Below are 12,840 nucleotides of genomic sequence, written 5' to 3'. Positions count from 1 at the left end.
GGTTGGGACAAGTTTGGATTGGGCTCAAGCCAGGTTTAGGCTACCTAAGATCTAGGTCCGGGCCTAACCCAAAAAATAAAAAAAGTCCAGAGTTTGGGCACAAACTCGACCCGAGGACCAAAAATAAAAGCCCAACACATGTAAAATTTCAAGCAGGGGAATGAACCAGCTATTGTAGGAAGTGTAAGAAAAATGAGTGTAGGATATTTGGTCTCACATCAGGCTTGAGCTGTTGCATTAGCTGCTCTATTTGTTAACAATTATGGGATTGGAAAAGACAACATTTGTGTAGGAAGGTCACAAAACAAGCCAAGTGTTGCTTATTATTTAAGATCACAAGAATATTCTCCATTATATTTTGTGCAAAAAAAAAAAAAGGATTGAAATGATTTGGTCACATGCATGAAAAACCATATACAACATCATTTACAAGTTGAAGGATTAGAAGAATTAGGGGCAATCCAGGCATATATTGAAATGACCTGGGTGAATTTAATTTAACAATGAATATGGCACAAAACAAAACAAAATGGTGAAACAAGATTTATATAGTCAACCCTATATAATTGGGGCAACGCTTAGATGATGATGATTAACCTTTTATGTTTGTGCTTGTTGAGTAATTCAGTTGGTAAATTGGCATCCCTCCATTTGAAAAAGGGTTCAACTATGATATGGAAAAGATATGATATCAGAAAAACTTCTGGCTAGTCAATTGGAATCATAAGTGTGGTAGCTAATTATGTATTATTTATCAAAGTTCATGGGTGGGTTTTGATTGGTTAAAACTCTTCCCATACCATATATTTTTCGCATCATAGATTTTCCCTTAGAAAAAAATGGTTCATACCTGGAAGGGCAAGTTCTATGCATTGTGAATGCGAATGTAGCCTATGATGCTATGTCACGTTTTATCTTATGTTTAGTGTTTAGAAAACCAGAGAGGACCAGCCAATTGGACTGGTTGAACCGTGACTCGTGCCTTTGGCCAGTTCGATCATACTCCCAAAACTGTATTTTGTAAAATATTGGTCAAAATTGGTGACCTTGATGGTCAAACCGGAAAACCAGTGACCTAGTCCTAGTTTTAGAAAACTGGCTGATTTTTTGATAAATTTTTAATACATAAATGCAAATTTCTAAAGGCCATAACTTTATGCTCAGATGTCTGATTGGGGTGATCTTTTTATTTATTTATTTTATTTTGGGTAACTTTTCAAGCTCTACATTTTTCGAAGGTGAAAATGGTGTTTTGCCCCATTATTTTTGCTAAAGAATGCCTTTTTTCTTCAAATATTAATTTTTAATATAAAAATTGAAACTAAAATAAAAAATGTGTTATAGAAGAATATAATTACATATTTTTAATATATGCATATAATCAATATTATTATATACATAATTATATATCATAATTGTGCACATTATATATTATATATAACCTCTGGTTGGACCCCGTTGAACCTTTGACCCATGAACCTCTCCATTTTTTGGGTAGATATCCGGTCCGGTTTTCTAAACATTGCTTTATAAATGAATCCAAGGAAAAATAGAGATTTCTTCTTGTAGAAAAGGCTCGACTTTGGTAAAAGGGGTTGCTGCTATTGATACCAAAGTATGCATATTATATGATATTGTACTATTAAAATATTTAATTTTTATGTCTCCCATGCAAATTAAGACAAGTATGAGCACTATATAATATAGATATTATATAATATCTTATTTTCTTAAAATTCATATTTTATCATATTATTTTTGACTGGGCCAGGCTGGGTTTGTTGGGCATAAAAGTTTTAGACTCAGGCTATTGTGTAGGCCTGAAGAATCGGGCCTTGAGGGCTGGATTGATATTGATCACGTCTGCTCCTTTAAGCCCAAAGAATTCTCCAGTGTTGCTATGTAAAATATTAAGAGAAACCATTGATCAGGAAAAAAAAAGAGTTTTAGGGTCGTTTGGACCATAGTTGAAATTAAAATTAGAATAATTTATTCTCATAATTTGTTTGGTTCAAATAGGAATTAGAATGAGAATTAAAATCAATTAAAATGGGATTTTATTCTCAAGAGAGAGAGAGAATGGCCATTCCTTCAAATGAGAATCCGGTGGAATATGATCTCTAATAGCAGTTGTTTTAAGTTAATCTATAATGTCATCACCGATAACGGTGACGGTGATGCAGCTTTTAAAGCTAAGACCATTATGCGACCCTTAGCTGTATTTTTTGGTGAAGAGAATGGAGACATTTTACTTGTGATATAAGGAGGGGAAAAGGTTTGATGTAAATCTGCGGAGATGTTCAAAGCTTTGGCGTTAAAGTTGGAAGCATCAGTAGTAGCGAGGTGAGTCTCATGAAGGTGATTTTTGAATTGGACTCTCAGACCTGAATCAAGAACTTGCTATCTCTAGGCCTGATGCAACTTCCTCTTACTCACCATATCTTTTTTTTTTTTTTTTTTACGCCAAAAAGGCAAAGCTAGCAATCATCCTCAATTCAAAATACAATCAAAATATAAAGCATTAGTAATGAAGTAAGGTGGAGTAGACCAAGGCCTCGTTCGCTTTTTGGTAAGTTACTTGCCTAGGTACTTGCTGGGAAACACTTACCCAGGTAAGTGCATTCACCCATGTTCTTTTATTTCCTAGTTAAATAAGGTAATAATCATTTTAGCCATAAAAATCTATTATTAAAATGGACATTTTTGTCTCATTCAAGTGTTAGCAACTGTCCCCCTAGGTGAGAAAGTTATTTACCCATTTAGGAGATGGGTACCACTTATCTGCATAAGTGATACTCAGAAAATAAACTTTCCATGGTCCCCACATAAATCCAAAAAATGAACATGAGATTCTTGGTCAATGGGAACCAAAAACCCATTGACCAACTTTCCCACTCTCAAAATCCAAAAAAATAATGATTGAGAGAATCCACTAAATGAGGCACATGGTTACCTGAACGGCCAACGAAATGAACTGAGGAATGGGAGTTTTGCTGAAGTATTACCCTGCAATATACAATGATTGAGAGAATCCACCAATGGACTAGCGAGGAAGATCCCAACAGTGTAGGGAGTTTAAAACTTATAGAGCATCTCCTTCAAAAGAAACATGATGAAATTGGAATTCAATAGATAATTGAATCTAGAAGGGCCAAAACTTCTATCTCCAGAGAAGCGCAGGGGCCATGTTTAATTGATCTAGCCACTATCAAATTACCAGAGGAATCACGTGCTATAATTCCCGCACCTGTACAAAATTTGCATTTGTAGCTCCATCAAAATTAATTTTTGTATGATTAGGAAGAGGACATTTCCAAAGGGGAGGGAAGGGAAGAACTTGACTCAGAGTTTAAAAGATGAGCTTCCAAGTCATTAAGTTGAGCACATTAAGATGAGATTAATGCTTCTATCAACTTCTGGATCGACATATTTGAAAACGACTTTACACCTTGCAGTCCAAATATGCCATAGGACAATGCTACACGGCTCTATTTTGGTAGAAAAGAGAGGAAATTCCATAAGGGCCTGGTGCTTTCATAGGGCTGATGTCAAATAAAGCTACACGGATTTCATTAGTTATTGGAATTACAGACAGCAAGGAATTATCTGAATAAAAAAATGTCACTCGACACCACTTCATCTGTTAAGAAAGAATGATAAGGATTTGTGGAGGAGAATAAATTAGAGTAATAATCACATATCAACCTTTCTATTGAAGCCATGTCATCAGTCCAGGTTCGAAACTATAACTATATTATATATTTTTAAAATATTTATAATATATTATATATCATTTATTATTTATAATATATATTATAAATATAGAAAACCAAAAAACCGAAGAATCAAACCGGTAAAAAACCAAAACAGTTGGACCGGTTAACCAATGTATCGATTTGGAGAAATGGAAAAACCGATGGTACCGGTTTAGTTTACAAAAATTACCCATGATTTGATTCACCAAACCATGGATACCCCTAACTGTAACCACTCGATATTATTCTTACGCATTCTATTAGAAGCAATTGAGTGAAAAAATTTAATATTTTTGTCACCCGAGCTCAACCAATGACATTTCAAGCGCTGCCTCCAATGGGTTTCTTCCATTTCAAGCAAGTTTTCCAATTCCATTAAGAGATATCTCTCCCCTGTAATACTTTCTTCTGTGTGGATAGAATCTTGTAAATAGGCGAATGAATTAAATGAATACAATGTGGAATATGTCTTAGTTTATGACCCTAAGTTTTTGGTTAATTGTTTCCATGTTCAGTGGTCAGTACACTCATACTATGAGACAACATTTAAAGTGTCGATACACTTGATATGTACCAACAGGCATATCGAGTGTTTTAGTTTTTTTTTTTTTTTTTCTTTTTTTTTCCATTACTTTGGTTAGGGATTTGTCTTAACTCCTTAGAATTCACATCAAATTCCCACAATGCATCCTAACTATGTATTGGAAACATATTACTATGACAAGTATAAGAGATGTTCTCAATGCACGGTGAGATATACTTATGGGGTATGTATGGGGCAAACTCTGTGGGGTGCCAATTTGAACTCCTTTATTTCTTGTATCGAAAACCCCACCAATATGATATGATATCGTATCTATTTGAACCTTGCTATCAGAAAAGCGAATAAGGTGATTCATGAGTTGGCTCGTCAATTAAGATACTCGGGTTTTTTTTTTTTTTTATCCACTAGTGGCAGCCATCCTTGGCTCCAAGCCTTTTTATTCAAGTTGATTATCCTACTGTGTACTCATGGATTGATGGTTCAACCGTTTGGGTTTTATTGATCAAGGCACTTTGTTTTTTGTAATATAGTGGGTTAAAGATTGATCCAAATTGGAATTGTGATCAAAATCTATGGTTTGACCAATGTTCAAAATATATGGTCGGTAGTAACGTATTAGACTGTATTGGGGCTCATTCCCCCTTTTTTTATATATATATGTATATATTTTTTAATTTGATTCATAGGGGTCGGTTTAAGACCTATCTACCCCTTGAATTAGGATAAACCCTAAAACACCCCATGTAGGGGCATATCAAGAAGCCCTTGATACGACCCAATACATATCTAAATTTTGAACCTTGGGTCTGACTGGTTAAGACTGCATTTGTCATTCCTTATTTTAAGCACTTATCTCATTTTGACTGTTAAAAATTCAGTGTTCGTAGGGATATTTTAACTGCAAAAAGGAGATAAGTCCTTAAAAATAAGGAATGCCAAATTTAACCTAAATCACCAACAGATTGAAAACACATTTTTTTTCTTACACTTACTATTCAGTCTATGACAAGTGCCCTATTACATGTATATACACTGAATGCTTATACGTATGAGATAGACACACTAAGAAATAGGATATGCTATGTGCATAGCTTATATGATGTAAACAATCACGAATGGGCACACCAGTGTTCTACAAACGTCGATATGATGGTGGTTTGGTTGTAGGGACCAATCCCTATGGGTCCCCTTATGCCTCAAAATTCTGCAGAATACCCATTTATACTATTAACATAATAGAACAATTTACCCCTGCTCCCTTCCCCACCCCATCCATGTTTTTTAGCTTTTGGACTCTAAAAAATCGGGATTCCACTCTTGCTTGGTTGGTAAAATCTCTAGTTGGTTGTAGCATTATGATCAAGTTCCACTATCACAGTGTTGGGGCTAAGGGTAGAGGTGTAAATTGAGCGTGCCGCTCACTGTCTCACATGATTTTGAGCTGGCCCGATCCAATGGTTGACGGGTTATGTCGTGGCATGGCACAATTGTATGGGCCGTGTCAGGGTTGAGGTTTTAGGTTTGTGGGCTGGGTTGGCATGCCTGCACTATCATGCCATGCCACTCGTGGCCCGCGGGCTAGCATGGCCCAACCCATAGGCCTGTAGTGGTTTGAGCACAACCCACCTGAAGAACTAGCTGTTTGAGACCCCTAATGGCTAGTTTCAAATTTTTTTTTTGGGGGGTGTTTACAGAAATACCCCCCAACAACTATATGGGTGTATTTATGTATTTTGTCTTTGGGGAGATAAAATAACAATAATGGGCCCAAACAACTATATAACAATTAGTTTAGGGGGTATTTAGGTAAAGTTATAAACGGCTTTATAATGACCAAAATACCCTTCCCAACAACTAAAAGACGACTATTTTGGGAAATAGCCTTATCCTCCACCATTCTCATACTCTCTTATACTCTCTTAAATCTCAATCCCTCATACATCACTCTCACATATACTCTTATACTCTCTCTATTCATCAATTCTCAACTTGATTCAAGTTTCAATAAGAAGAAGGATTGTTTGTATCTTAAGTTGGCATTTTGGGAGACGTGGGTAAGAGATCCGGACTCCCCCCCTTACCAACCATCTAGTTGGCACGATGCAAAATTACCTCCTTTTAAAGTTGTAATGGGCCCTCCATTGCCACACAAAAAAGAGGCAAAACAAACATGTGGGCCCCATGATATCCAAAATAGAACAAAATAGCAAATCAGGTGGACCTATTGATGTAATCCCAAGTTGTCCACTTACAAGAATCTTTGGACTTTGTATCTCGTGGACGACGCCTTTGCCACAAACATTCTGCTTTGGATTTGGTGCCACTGTTTTTTTTTTTTGCTAGCTCTGGTTTATGGGCGGCAAACGGATCGGAACGGATCGGGTGGAATGTGATTCGCTAATATTTGGATCCAAAAGAAAAACTCATCTATCGCCTATCGAATTTAGATTGGATCCGGATAAAAAACTGGACTGTATTTGGACATTGAAAGAAGTTGCTAAGTTAAATTAAAAGTATCAAAATATTATCATGTATTATTAATGAAATAAATTAAAATGACTTAATATAATAAAATAAATTGAAAAAAAATAAATGAAATACTTGAACTTATGATTCTTCGATAAGTACAACATTTATTTGATGGGCATAATATAAATTTCATGTAGATATAACTTAGTCTAAAAAAACCCTCGATAATTTGAATGTTTCACTTTTTTAGTATTTTTTTTTAATCTGTCTAGGGAGTTATCATTTATCAATGACCCGTTATATAAATATGTCTAATATATTTATTTATTTATTTAAGCAAAATCAAATTAATTTATAAAAGTTAAATCACCTTTTACTGGACCGATTGGAATTCGAATTCGGGCAAATTGAAAAAGAAAAAAAAAACCATCAGCTTTCACTCTTTCAGCTGTTCAATAAAGAAAAGGAAATAAACCCCAGAAACAACATTCTGTGAATATATATGATAATTAATCAGTAGAAATTTGACACCAACAAGGAGATCTCATCTCACAGCTCCATCATCAGTATCAGTTATTGGGAGCAACGCCATACTTTCGACAGACTGGTTTTCATTCATGAAGATTCGCCGGCCGACTCCACCGACGCTGTATGGGAATCCTGATCATCGCCTTTTCCCTTGCTTATCTCAACTTCCTCCAAGCTCCTAGCCAATCCACTCAGACTCGTCTTCCCTTCTCTCGTGCTTCTGTCTTTCACCCGGAGACCACCACCATTGGTTTGAGGAGGTTTTCCCTTATCGGGTTTGGGTTTTGCACAAGTTCTGTCCGAAGGAAAGAGAAAACATCAATAAAAAAGGTTCAGAAAATGATCAACCAAACAATAAGACAGATCGATGTATACATAAAAGAAACGATTTAGCAAAGTGAACTAACATGATCATCGTCCTTCGCTGACGAATGGGTTTCGAAATCGGCATCTGAAGCAAGGTTCTTGGCACGGAAGTACACAGCAGAGCCATTGATGGAGCGTGAGGAGATTATGGGTTTCTGGTTTTGGAGCTCTCTCTCTCAGTCCTGATCAGTAGTCAGTAGTGTGTATATATATACATCTTCACCAGATTGGTGAAAGTATAAATTTATTAGTGGTCAGAGATCAAAACCCATCTTCACCGTCTGGTTTAGCTGAAGGGATTGTTGACTGACCCATTCCTCACCAATCAGAAATAAGCGTGTTTTTGAAAAGTCAAAAGTGATGTCTCAGTCTAAGTCTTGTGGTCAGCAGATTGGAAGTCCTTGATGATTTGACGGTTTCAATTTTGATCCAAGAGTAAGAAAAAGCTACCAGATCAATATGTCCGAATCAGGTAAATATATGCAATCTCTTGTTGTTCTCTCTCTCTCTCTCTTTTATTTCTTTGTTATTTCGTATTTTCTGTTATAATGGTTATTTTGTTTTTTCTCATTCAAGTAAGGTTGTAATAACAGATCAGGTCTATTATTAAAAAAAAACTTCAAATCAGGTCTAATGTTCCATGTGGTTAAGATAGGAAAGGATTAAGGTAAACTAAAGATTATCATCCTATATTATACTTTGGGGTAGTGATACTTATTATGTGCTTGGTTTCTTGTGCGTTTATGGATAGGTTTTTATTTGTATTTTTTCATGTTAAATATTTATTTATATTTTTTTTTATTTTAAATGTTTTCTATTTTTGTTATTTGGTTGGATTTCACTTTAAACTTTTTTTATTCTCCACTTCAAATTAATACCCATTAAAGTGTGCTATATCAGCATTTGGTTTTAAGAAATGTTGGGGCATTGGGGGAAACAAGAATTTGACGTTTCCCCCTTCATGTACAAAATTCAAAGCGTTTCAATTTTCTGCAATTTATTTGATAAATAGTGAAACCAAACAGTTATTTTATTTTGTTTTATCTTCAATAAATTCCAATACCTATGTGGTGCTGATGTCGCAGGATATTTTCAATAAACACCCACGGAATCAAATACAACCTAAGTCTCCTAAACTTTTATTTGTCACAAAGACCCCTGAATTTTTACATTCTAACGCTTTGCCCTCTATTTACAGTATTGAGAAAAAGAAGTACAATTATTCCGATGGATTATCAATGCAAATGTTTACGTGGTTTCTTTTTTAAGTTATAGTTTACGTCATGTTTTTAAAAGGTAAGGTATCTTTTATTAAAAAAGAAAATAAAAAGAATATAGAAGTATACAATGAAACAAAGCCATCCAATCCCAAAGGAATTTACTTTTTTTTTGCAAAGCTCCAAACTTTTCACCAGGCGGTGGAGGAGCTTATTAATAAAATCATTATAATTATAAAAACATGAGAGGACAAAGCCCACCTTGCCCCAAACCCAAGATACAAAATATCTCATCCTGAACCGCTCAAATCCACCCAAAAAAGAAAAATACAATTAACTAGGTATTAGCAATCCAATGCAATCATCAAGAGCTTTGGCCTCTCTCTATATGTGATGGAAAGAAATTCACATATGTGAGGTAATTTGCATAATTTCTTGACATTTATAGAAAAATTTTATATGTGGGGCATTTTTTTGAACTGAATTGGTAAAACTGGTTTTTGGAAAACCGGTAATTGGAATCGAATCAAAACCAATTGGTTAATCGGTTCAATTAATTGTCAGCTCAGTTTGTCGGCTTTTTGGTTTTTAATTTTTAAAATATAAATATATAATAAAAATTGTAAATATATATAAAATATTATATTTTAAATAATAAATAATAAAAAATATATATAATATACATAAATATATATAAAATATATAGAAATATATATATGCTGGTTGGTTCAGTTAACTACCGATTTTTTATATTGGTTAATCGAAATCGAACCGATACCTTCAATTTTTTAAAAACACCAAATCAAAACCGAACTGATCGATTGAATTAATCGATTTTTCAGTTTGGTTTCAATCAGTTCAGTTTTTCGATTTGTTTTGTTCACCCCCTATATTCCAGGGGGCGCTTTTCCTTCGTCAATTATAGAAATAATGACTTGATTATCACATTTCACCGTTATGCTAGTCTCATTTAAATTCAAGCAAAGGGTGAGACCTTCATGGATTGCTTTTATTTCAGTCTGGATAGACGTGCACTGACCATAGAAGGAGAAGAAACCTGCTATATTAATTCCTTGGCTATCACGAATAATCCCTCCTCCCCTTCCTAGACTTGGGTTTTTCTATAGGCCCCATCGGTGTTAAGCTTCAAACACTCTTGAGAAGGGAGAATCCATTTCACCCATTTTATCTTTTTGTGAACAATTGTTTTTATAGGCAGGTGAAGACAAAAAACCCATCTTGTATCAAAGTCTACAATTCTAGGATTTGGGAGCAGACTACTTACAGCCCAAACAACACAAGGGCCAAAACCAAACACGACAAAAGCTCACGAGGAAAATTGGAACTAGATCCTTGATTAGAACCTAAACACCAAAAGCCTAGAGCTAGAGAATACCCCAACAAACCAGAAATAAAGGCCCACAAGTTAATCAGCTGAACTGTTTCTTCCTCTGCCTTTTCTTCCCCTTCCCTTGATGCTCAATTCGATTTAAATCGAGCTTTGAGCCTGATATATAGGCTTATTTGCTAATTGAGCTAAGCTCAAGCCTAGTGAGGCTCATGAACCTAATTGAGCCTAGTATAATAAATAAATATTTTTTTATCGTACATACATACATACATATAAATATATAAATATGTGTAATAAATAATTTTTATTGTATATAATAATATTTTTAATTTTTATGTATAACAGTAAATAATTTTTATTTTTTTTATATGTAAAACAAAATAAAAAAAATTATATGTATAATTTTTATTTTTTAGAAAAAAACTTGACTTGTAGTCAAGTTCTAACCAAGCTTGAGCTCAAGTCTCTAGCTCGAATTGAGATTGAAATCGAGCTCAATCGAGCCTAACACAGTTTTAGCAAGCCAAGCTCGAATAGCCATATATCTGGCTTGGTTCGAATCCACCCCTAGTTGTGAGTGCCTTAGAATGGCGGAGTAGCCATTGGACGAAGGTCATAACAATGAGCAAAGTTTAACTGAACACTTTAGCTATTTAGCGGCCTATGGAACCAATGATAAGGTTCCATGGCAATATTAAATACATGGGCCCCATGAATTTATTACTAGCATGAAACCTCATCATTGGTTCTACAACCGCTGAATAGTTAAAGCGTTCAACTAATCCAAATTCCATAACAATCCCTTAACAGCTTGGATTTTCTACTCCAGATTGGCAACACCAAAGGTGTAGAAGAGACATCTAACCAAGAACTTTCTATCTCCATCTCTGTTTCCATCTTGAGGCACCTATCGTTACGTGGGGTGTAAGCCTTCACTTCTCTTGCGAGTGAAGATCTAAACCAATCTCTTAACTGGTGTTCTCGCTGCACTATATAGTTTACATCAATTATCGATGTAAAATTTGATGTGAGTAGGGTTTTACATTGATTTTCGATAATCAATTATACTCCATCCAAATGGCTACAAAACCACAGGGTAGCACGGATACTTAAAAATGTTTAACAAGCACAAATAAGTCAAATGAGAATTTTGTTTGAAGTTAAATCAGCATAATACTAACGAAAGGGGCAAAATATTGGAATTTGAAAGTTCAGGGGTTCTTTATCACAAATGAAAGCTCAAGGGTCTAAATGTAGTTGAACTTATTCACCCAACTTTGATCTGATTAATCAATAAACCAAAATCCTAACTAAAATTCTTTAAATTGAGCAACCCATGAAACCTTTGGAAGAAAGCAACTGATATGAAAAAAAAAAGGTTTCCACTAGGATAACTGAAATAATGACGCTTAGCAAAGCAAAACGAAGTTTACAGAACTGTTGATCCATGAATAGAGGAGGCAATAAGAGCGAGAAACGCAGATGCTATTTGCAAGAATTGTTCAACTGATACTGGTTCAATGGAAAAAGACAAAAGGTTAAAGAATGGTAGTTTGGTGCTTGGTGGGGCTCAATTGCCTGGTCACGTGGTCTATATTCCCTAGATGTTGACCAAAACTAACATTTCACACTATTTCTGAAGATGGCGCTCAAACCTCAGGTCAATTCGAGTATATATCATGTTTTTTAGGAGGTGTTCTTTTTTCCAATTTTGAGAGGCGGAAAATTGGTCAATGGGATTTTGGTTTCCATCTAGATTCTTTTTTTCCCTATATTTTTTCATAAAATATAGGGAAAGTCCTATATATATATATATTTTGTTTTACTACCACATAAAATCTTCATTGGTAGCAACATGCTGCAATTTGAGAAAATGTTAAATTCGGCATTGCTCCAAACCATGCCTTCTTGATTTTCAAGGTGTGGCTTGGAGCACTATTTTTTATGGAAGATGATTCCAAACAAATAGGCATTTCCTAGAGCACCATTTTTTTCTGAAGTGGCATTTCCTGAAGCAACGTCATTGATGCCAAACAGATGCTAAGTTAGTTAAAGTGAGTCGAGGTGTCCTAGTGAGCAAATAAGAGCAAGAGAGGAAGAGTGCATAAGAGAAATAACCTTCAATCCCAAATTTTAGGCGAGGCTCCATTAATGGTGGTGTTATGGTTATCTTGTAATGGCTCCGCATGTAGGTGTTTGGCATCGTTGTTGAGAACACAACATTGTTTCTAGGAGAAAACAATACTTATTTTTTGTTTGGAAACAATATTGCTACCTAGGCTGTTTCCTGGGAAAGCAACACTGGTTTTGTATGGTACTAGTGCTATAGAATCATTTTCAGCATTGGTCTATATTATCCAATGTCCAAGATGATGTCATATTGATGCCACATCATTGCACCACTGGCAGCACGAGCTGTTTTCTGAGAAAACAGTGAATTTGGCATTTTTTCATACCACACTTTCCCGATTTCCAATGCATGGTCTGGAGCAACATTTTTTTTGGAAAATAATGTCAAACAAAAGGTCATTTTTTGAAGCACCGGTTTTTTTGATGATGTGGCACCTACGTGGCACCATTTTCTGAGAAAACGACATGGATACCAAACAC

At 35.1% G+C, this 12,840-nt stretch overlaps 1 long non-coding RNA gene across 1 annotated transcript; it reads right to left on the bottom strand.

The window, feature by feature from the left end:
• Positions 1-7,238: 7,238 nt before the first annotated feature.
• LOC148872883 (uncharacterized) lies at positions 7,239-7,846 on the bottom strand. Its single transcript, XR_016106785.1, has 2 exons — positions 7,704-7,846; positions 7,239-7,591 (listed from the first exon to the last, which is right to left on the bottom strand). It is a non-coding gene; the product is annotated as an uncharacterized LOC148872883 (long non-coding RNA).
• Positions 7,847-12,840: the final 4,994 nt, after the last annotated feature.

Source organism: Nelumbo lutea, chromosome 2 (assembly GCF_056320005.1).
Source record: "Nelumbo lutea isolate HS-2025 chromosome 2, American lotus-T2T, whole genome shotgun sequence".
Lineage (NCBI taxonomy): Eukaryota > Viridiplantae > Streptophyta > Magnoliopsida > Proteales > Nelumbonaceae > Nelumbo > Nelumbo lutea.
This window is presented reverse-complemented; position numbering and strand designations above follow the sequence as displayed.